The sequence below is a fragment of the Amphiprion ocellaris genome, chromosome 16, assembly GCF_022539595.1.
Source record: "Amphiprion ocellaris isolate individual 3 ecotype Okinawa chromosome 16, ASM2253959v1, whole genome shotgun sequence".
Classification (NCBI taxonomy): Eukaryota; Metazoa; Chordata; class Actinopteri; family Pomacentridae; genus Amphiprion; species Amphiprion ocellaris.
In genome coordinates, this window is record NC_072781.1 from 34004492 (window position 1) to 34012911 (window position 8420).

Sequence of the window (8420 nt, forward strand, 5' to 3'; positions counted from 1 at the left end):
GGGAACCCATCTGCTGCTGGAAGGAGGGTAGAGAGGGACAGAAGAGGTAGAGGTAGAGGTAGAGGGGTAGAGATAGAGGGATAGAGGTAGAGATAGAGGTAGAGATAGAGGGGTAGAGGTAGAGGTAGAGGTAGAGGGGTAGAGATAGAGGTAGAGGTAGAGAGGTAGAGGTAGAGGGGTAGAGGTAGAGGAGTAGAGATAGAGGGGTAGAAATAGAGGTAGAGATAGAGGTAGAGGTAGAGGTAGAGGGGTAGAGATAGAGATAGAGGGGTAGAGGTAGAGGTAGAGATAGAGATAGAGGTAGAGAGGTAGAGGTAGAGATAGAGGGGTAGAGGTAGAGATAGAGGGGTAGAGGTAGAGGAGTAGAGATAGAGGGGTAGAGGTAGAGATAGAGATAGAGGGGTAGAGGTAGAGGTAGAGCTAGAGAGGTAGTGACAGAGGTAGAGGGGTAGAGGTAGAGATAGAGGAGTAGAGATAGAGGGGTAGAGGTAGAGGTAGAGGGGTAGAGGTAGAGGGGGAGGGATGGGAGAAGAGGGGGGTGAGGAACAAGGAACATAGAACACACAGTTGGAACATGTAAACTGATTCCTAGTTTCCTGTTCTGGTGTACGGCTCTGGTATAAATATACTACATATACAGCTGGTAGTAAAATTCAAACAGGAAGTAGATGAGCATATCAGGTATAGTGAGGGTGATGCAGGGTAGACTGGTGCAGTGGCGGATCTTATGTGGGTGCAGTGCCCCCCCCGTGATCTGATTGATCACCCCGTGTGCCCCCCCAAATTTTTCGGTGGAAATTTACAATACTGAATCTCCGATTTCCGACGCTCCTGAACGCAACTCCGTTGTCCGACTGCAACTGAATGCACCAATGACGTTAGTTTGGTCTTTTGATTGTATTTCGTTTGGATTTGAAGACGCTTTGAAGACGTTTCCTGATGCCGGAGGAGAAGACGAGCAGCTTTGGACCTTTGCGGTAAGAAGACTATGGCCGTTTCTCAGTACGTAACTGTCCGTACTTGCGTTCTGACGTACTCGTGAAACGTCTTCATGGAGACTGCATCGGACCAGACTAGCGTGCTACTAGCTATGCTAGCTGCAGCTCCAAGTGAACAGGAGGATTTTATTAGAGGAAGTCAGACACAGTCACACAGAGAAACATTAGAGCTCACACTGAAACGGAGCTACAGCTCTGTGTCTTGTAGAAGATTTATTTTCAAAGCTACATGTGTGACGGTAATAATCCGTGCCAGAGCAGACCTCATTAGCACTTCCGCTAGCTTGGCTCACCTTTCCGGTCACTCCAGGGATGCTGTTGTCGGTAATGTAGCCAGAATATGGATTCATTTTTCCTTTGGGCTTGACAAAGACGAGAACAAAAATATTCAGAGCAAGTGGAGCAGCAAGCTAACGCTTGTTACAGTTTGATTTTCATTTTCAAAGTCACATTTTTGAAATCACGGAGTTTTCCCTAAAACAAAGCACAGCTTTTATTTTGAAAGAGATAACTGGAAACATTGTTTATCCGTAATTCCGCCGACTTGACTGAACGTGGGCTGCAGTTCCTGTTATTTAAACATCAATATGATGTATAAATGCAGATGGACTTCATATATTTCACTATGCAAACATTTTTATTGATGTCCAGTATATTTTATAGACATAAACATATTTGATAGAAATATTAGAAATGGATTTCTGTTTCCTCATAATAATTTAGTTAATGCAATTAAATGTTCATCAGTGATTCATCTTTAGTGTGGAAATTTTACTTTGCAGCTATATTTTAAGAATGTAGGTCATTTTAAGGATGGTTTTCTGAGGTAAATGAATTTAAGGTTTAATCGTCTGAAATCTTTCAGTCAATGTTGTGTTTCTTTCAATGTGAAATATCTGGATTTAATTAATACAGCTCAGTCAGTTCCATTTTATATTATTAAGAATTCTTATTCAGTTTAACACTAGATGACATATCAGTTCATTGAGTATTTCAGAGCCAGTTTTTTTCTTTTCAATTATCTGTATGTAAAGTGATATTATTAAAATATAATTGCAATAAAACAGCAGCAACATAAGAAACAACCAAATATACAAAGGAAGTGCAGCTATTTTAATATTTAAAAAAAAGATCTATCAGAACATGGTGAAAGTGCAGCTTAAGTTAAGTTAGCGAAACTACGGATAAGCAACGTTTCCTTTTACTTCCAGAAAAATAAAAGCCTCATATTTGCTATTTATTAAAAGATCACTAAAAGCAACACTTCCACCAAGTTTGTTTTAGTTTGTTGGTATTTATCGGTGGAGCAGCTGGACATTTTCCACAGACAGTTTTACTGTCCGTTGTCTTGTTTTAATCAGTTTTCAGTTCAGTAATTCAGTCCTTCGGCTGATTGGACCAACAGACACTGAAGGACTCCAACAGCTGGTCGGTAATAAATGATCATTTACTGATCGGTGCTGGTTTTAATGAACTTTATGTTCAACTTCAGAGTCAGATATAATGTGAGCAGTGAACCCCAGGAGTTGGTGGAGTTCATTTGTGTGTTGACCAGAGAAGAGAGTTAGCATCCAGTGAATATTAGCTTTAATGTGAATTAGCAATGGTAACCGAGCTAGCTGACCAGTCCTGATTAGCAGCTAAATGTAGCATCAAGCTAACGATGTTTGTGTTGTTTCCTGTCAGCAGCTGAAGTGTGTTGTGTTCCTGTAATGTGGTTCATTAAGTTCATAAAACTGTGGCTGGTTGACGTTAATGTAACGTTCAGGAAACTTAAATGTGATTAAAACAGTAACGTTAATGTTCTAGTTGTCAGTAATCAGCTCTAATTTGACACTAAAACAGATTCCGATAGTTTTAAATGACATCAGTTTCATTAATTTGTTGAAAATTGTCTCATTTGTTGTGATGTTGCTGCTGATTCATTAAAACCAGATGATCCATGTTGAAGATACGTTTAGTTCTAGTATCAGAAGTACAAGAAGGAAAATGGAAGTTTAGTTCTGCTACGTCAAAGATTTCAGGAATAAAATAACTAAATGAGTCTTTATGCCTCAAACTTTATTTTACAATAATGAAATAATCACAGATAATAAAAATATAAATAGCAGAGAAAACCTGAGAGAATAATTTCCTGAAAAGTCTGTGAAGGAAAAGCAGCTTTTCATCCTGAAAGATCAGAATCAGGTCCAACATCTGCATCTGACAGCATCAAGTCAACCAGAAAGAAAAGAAAAAAGAAAATGACTTCTTTCTGATCACATCTGTTCTGCTGCTCACAGGCTGCTGCTGCTCACATTCTTCACATTTATAGTCCACTTTTAAAAGTTCAGCAGACAGGTGCTCTGCTTTGGAGTGTGACGATGTCGTCGGTGATGTGGAGAGTGAAGTTTCTGTTTCATCCACAGCCTGCTTTAGGGCAGCCGGGTCGGACTTGATGTTTGAAATACTGACCTGTTGCTCAGATTTAACTGTCTGTAGTTCTGTTTTGATGGATGTTAAATTTTCACTCAAAGCTGCCAGGAGCTGAGTCTTTAAAATAACCACCGTCTCGTTACAGAGTGAAAGTAGCAGTTCCTCCTGAAGGTCAGAGATTGCAGCATCTGAGGGCCTCTTCAAAAGAAGACGTAGTTGATGAAGGCGTTCTGGAGCAGGACCAGAAAGACCACGACCAAGCAGCCTTGAGATCTTAGGCAGCGTCTCCCTCTGGTGGGTGTCAACGTGTTCACGGTCAGGTCTGTGGTAATCCCATCAAAAAACAAAACAGAAAAAAATCTAGATTATAAATCAACATGTAACCAAAGCACTCTGTGTATAACACCATAGTATAGGATGTAGTTCAGAAAATGTCAAAGTGTAGTATACTTTTCAAGAATAACATAGTATGGCCTGTAGTTCATAGTATAGCATGTCGGCAAAAAAAACCCCCAGAGATTATTATGTGGTTCAAAAAGTGCAAAATGATGGGATGTTGCCTAAAATGATCATGTGTGATATGTGGTTCAAAAAATGTCATAGTGCAGTATGTTGTCAAAATAGTATGTTTTTCAAGAAAACATCAGAGTATAATGTCGTCTAAAAAATGCCATAGAATAATATTTCAAAGTACAAGTAAAAGTATAGTAATTTTTAAAACTTCAAATTCTTATATGTTGCTAAAAAACAACCAAAAAAACTAAAACAAAAAAACATCATAGTAATATGTCAATTAATGAAGCCTATATAATAGGGTGTCGTCCAACAAACGTCATCATATAGCATGTAACTCTAAAAACATCATAGTATAGCATGTCGCTCTAAAAACGTCATAGTTTAGCATGTCACTCTAAAAACGTTATAGTTTAGCATGTCGCTCTAAAAACGTTATAGTTTAGCATGTTGCTCTAAAAACGTCATAGTTTAGCATGTCGCTCTGAAAACATCATAGTGTAGCATGTCGCTCTAAAAACGTTATAGTTTAGCATGTCGCTCTAAAAAGGTCATAGAAAAGCCTTTAGTCCACAAAACGTTGTTGTGTCCTGGCTGTCTGAAGTAAGTGAGGAGCAACACAAAATCAGTCCAGTCGCTGGTTTCCAGAGGGTTAGACGAGTATTTATTTGAAAGAGTAAGTTTACAACAACACAACATGTGAGGGGGTTAAAAGCAAATGGGTGTTAGTAAAATAAAAATAAATAAACAGAACTAAAAGTGAACTTCATGTTGATATTGATGGGCATTCCAACCAGGAACAAAGTAAAAGATAATCAATACGAAAAAAACCTCTTCCTGTTCACCTCTTAAAACCCCAAAACACACTGCAGTAGCACCCTAAACTAAAACTACCAATGGGTTCCCTGTTTTCCTTTCTGAACAATTCAAAGGTCCCTCTCTATCTCCCCACACATCCACCAACCACTGGAACACATCTCCAAAGTTCTGCTGGACCAGCTCAGCTTCCCCTCAGAAGAAGTGCTGCCACCTGCCAGATGAAGGAGCCTTTTGAGAGACAGCTGGCATCGTGATTGGACTGTACTTTGGTCTGTTCCAATCCAGCTTCAGCTCCAGAGACGGCAGGCGGGACGAGTCAACGGAGGCCGGGTGGACGAAGGCATGAAGCTGAGTACAATCCAGAAAACAACAGAGGAGGAGGAAACAAACATAGTAGTATAGTATAAAATATACATAGTATATTGTATAAATAACAAGTCAAAGGAAAGAGACATACATTGTAGAATTGTAGTAATTGTGGGCTGACTGATTTACTGATTATCAGTATTTTATTTTTTACTGAGTTACGGTAATAAATACATTTAAAAATGGTGCTACTTTGGCTCTGAACCTTTATCTACCTGTGGTCGCTCTGTCTTTTGGAGTGATTTGATTGGTTATACGTAACGAATAAAACTCCTTTAACTTAATATCTGTAAACAAAACAAAAACGTATCAACAAAGTTTTCTGTTAGAGTTTGTGTTCTTCTAAGTTTAACTCCAAGATTTTAAATACTTTCATTTACTGCAAATGAATATCTACTCCAAATGTCTCACTAATAATCATTATCAGCCTTAAAAACCCACAAAACACCCCTCTATACTGGACCACACTTAGTACAGTCCGATTCCCCCTTCTATAAATCTGCTTGGAATCTTCCACTTCCTGTTTGTCAAAGTGGCCTTCTACCTGGACAGGTTTTGTTGGAGCTCATGCAACAAACATTTTGGGTAACTGCACTTTAATATGGATGGATGACACTGAATTAGAGTCTGTTTTAATGAGACTGAGTTAAGATGTGTAGCTCTGTCATTAAATAGGAAATTATTTTGCAGAATTCACAGAGAAAAGTCTGAAATGTTTGCTAGATTAACGTCCCACATGTTCTTTGGCTCAGCTAAAGCTAACTCTCTCCAACTTCTGGATCTCTTGAGTTGCTTGTTGTTAAAATATCTTGCTAGAGGTGCTGAAGCTCAGAAAGTCTGAGATGTTTGTTCAAAATAAGCTCATTCTCAAGTCTGATCTGAACTGTCCTCTTTTGTTTGAACTTTCCCTAAACTTAGGAGTTAATGACAGAGCAGCACATCCAGACTCAGTCTCATTTATGTAGAGATTAAACTTCAGTGTCATTCATTGATGTTAAAGTGCAGTTTTTCAAATGTTTGTTGCACATGCTCCCGACCAAACCAGTCCAGGTGGAAGACGATGTGAAGAGAAAGCTCCAGAGGATGAATATCACACATTTACGTTGGAAATAAATGTCCTTTAATTAGACATTGTCATGCAAAAGTTGGATTTCCCTTTAATGATGTTCAAATCTTTGTTGAGTGTTTAGTTGATGTTGGTTTCTAAATGTTTTCTGACACTCGACCCCAAAGATTAAAACCTTTTACGGCTCACAAGCTGCAACAATTCACACATTATCAACTATCTTTCTGACTAAACTAAGATAAAAAGTGAAAAACTGCCTGATTCCTGCATCATGAATGTAAATCTTTTTGGTTTTTATGACAGTAAACTGAATATATTTGGGTTTGACATTTTATAAACCAAAACAAGAAATGAATTAGTGGAGAAAACAATCAACAGATTAACGGACAAAGAAAATGTGTTTTCCAACATATATGGCTGAATTACTCCAACATTACGAGATACATACAATTTTAAAGCAATTTTGTTTATATAACACCAATTACAGGTCAAATTGCCTCAAGATGCTTTATTTTTAAATTTTTTTGTCATATTTAAAATATGACAAAGTAAGAAATTTAAACCTCTTGACTAATCCAATTTATTATTTGGTTTTTAAGAGACTAATGGACAATTAAAATAAGTTTCTCCACTAAAACTAATAAACACTAGGTCAAATAGAAGGAAGAGTTTTAAATACTGCAGTCCCACGACGACAAGAATAAAGTTTGTCAACAAAAACTAAATCTGCTGGTGGATTCCATTAAAGTCCTAATAAATGATAATGAAGTGTGATGCTAAAGGTTTGTGGTGCTAAAAATGTCAAAGTAAAGATATCAAGTTGAACATGTGGATGGCGGTTGATAAAAGTTGACCTCCCTTCATTTCTCTGGAGCGATTCCATGGATTTTATGGATGGTGGTTAAAGACCTGCTCTTCTAGTGGTCTTCCTTCTAGTCGCTGTAAAAAGTCGGTCCATCCTGGCCGACTTCAACACCTCTTCATGACAACTTGTTCTGCCTCCAACCTGGTGGAAACTCCAGAAACTCGGGAAAACCTGTGGAGACTCGAAGAACTCGTGGAGACTCGAAGAACTCGTGGGGCGGGGGAAGGTGTGGTGGGCGGTGGGGGAGCAGAGGTGGGAGGCCGCCACCCACCTCCCCGCCTACTCTCCGCCCTGACTCCACCCAGACTCCGCCTTGGTTCCACCCATGTGGTCAGTTCAGGAACTACGATGCCAAAGGGACGACGAAATCATTTATTTTCATCTGATCTGTAGCTCAGTGAGTTAAGGATTTGCCTATGGAGCTGCAGGTCGCTGGTTCAAGACCAGACCCTTCTTAAGTTTTATCAAAATCCTGACAAAGACAAAGAAAGAAAACTGCCGGTGGTGGGTCTTGAACCTGCGACCTTCCAGTTGGTAGTCACTCTTCTTTTCCCCTGAGCTATTCGCTCAGATACTAATTCCTCTTTTTTTTGCGCATTTATCATCTATTTTTTTGTCGTTTTCGAGTTTTTTTTTTAACTCGTGTCTCGACTCGACCGTTTTTCTCAGGAGGTGGGACTTCAACCTTTGTGCTGGAGGGTGGAACCCTCAGTTCCAAGACTTTCCAAAGCCTCCACACCTCCCGAGTCCTCAGGACCTGAACTTTCACACAGTCTGAGGGCTGAAATTTTCTAAGTCCCACAGTAGTTCTCTGTTAGATTGAACTTTCAGACAGTCCAAGGACTGATATCTTCTAAGTTCCTGAGTAGTTCTCTGTTAGTTTGAACATTCAGACAGTCTCAGGACTGAAATCCTAGAAGTTCTTGAGTACTTCTCTGTTAGTTTGAACCTTCAGACAGTCAGAGGACTGAAGTTTTAAAAGTTTCTCACTACTTCTCTGTTAGTTTGAACCTTTAGACAGTCTGAGGACTGAAGTTTTAAAAGTTTCTCAGTACTTCTCTGTTAGTTTGAACCTTTAGACAGTCTGAGGACTGAAGTTTTAAAAGTTTCTCAGTACTTCTCTGTTAGTTTGAACTTTCTGGTTAACAGAAGCCTTAAAACTTGTGACCAAGTAAAGTTTGTGGAGATCAGAAGGTAACATTAGTTTGATCGATGCCTTCAACTACTAGTAGACTTTATCTGGAAAGCAGTTTTCTGAAATGAGTTCTTAGTAAATCTGTCCACAATCAAACCAAGAACATAGAAAGAGGAAATGTTTGAAGAAACAACTTGATCTTTTCATTTCAGACGAGAAAACGCTTTAAGTACTTTATCTGTT

General features: G+C 39.0%; 1 long non-coding RNA gene across 1 annotated transcript; it reads left to right on the forward strand.

Moving 5' to 3' along the window:
• Positions 1 to 822: 822 nt before the first annotated feature.
• Positions 823 to 5298, forward strand: LOC129350755 (uncharacterized). The gene is made up of 3 exons (XR_008604258.1): positions 823 to 977; positions 3559 to 3707; positions 4859 to 5298. It is a non-coding gene; the product is annotated as an uncharacterized LOC129350755 (long non-coding RNA).
• Positions 5299 to 8420: the final 3122 nt, after the last annotated feature.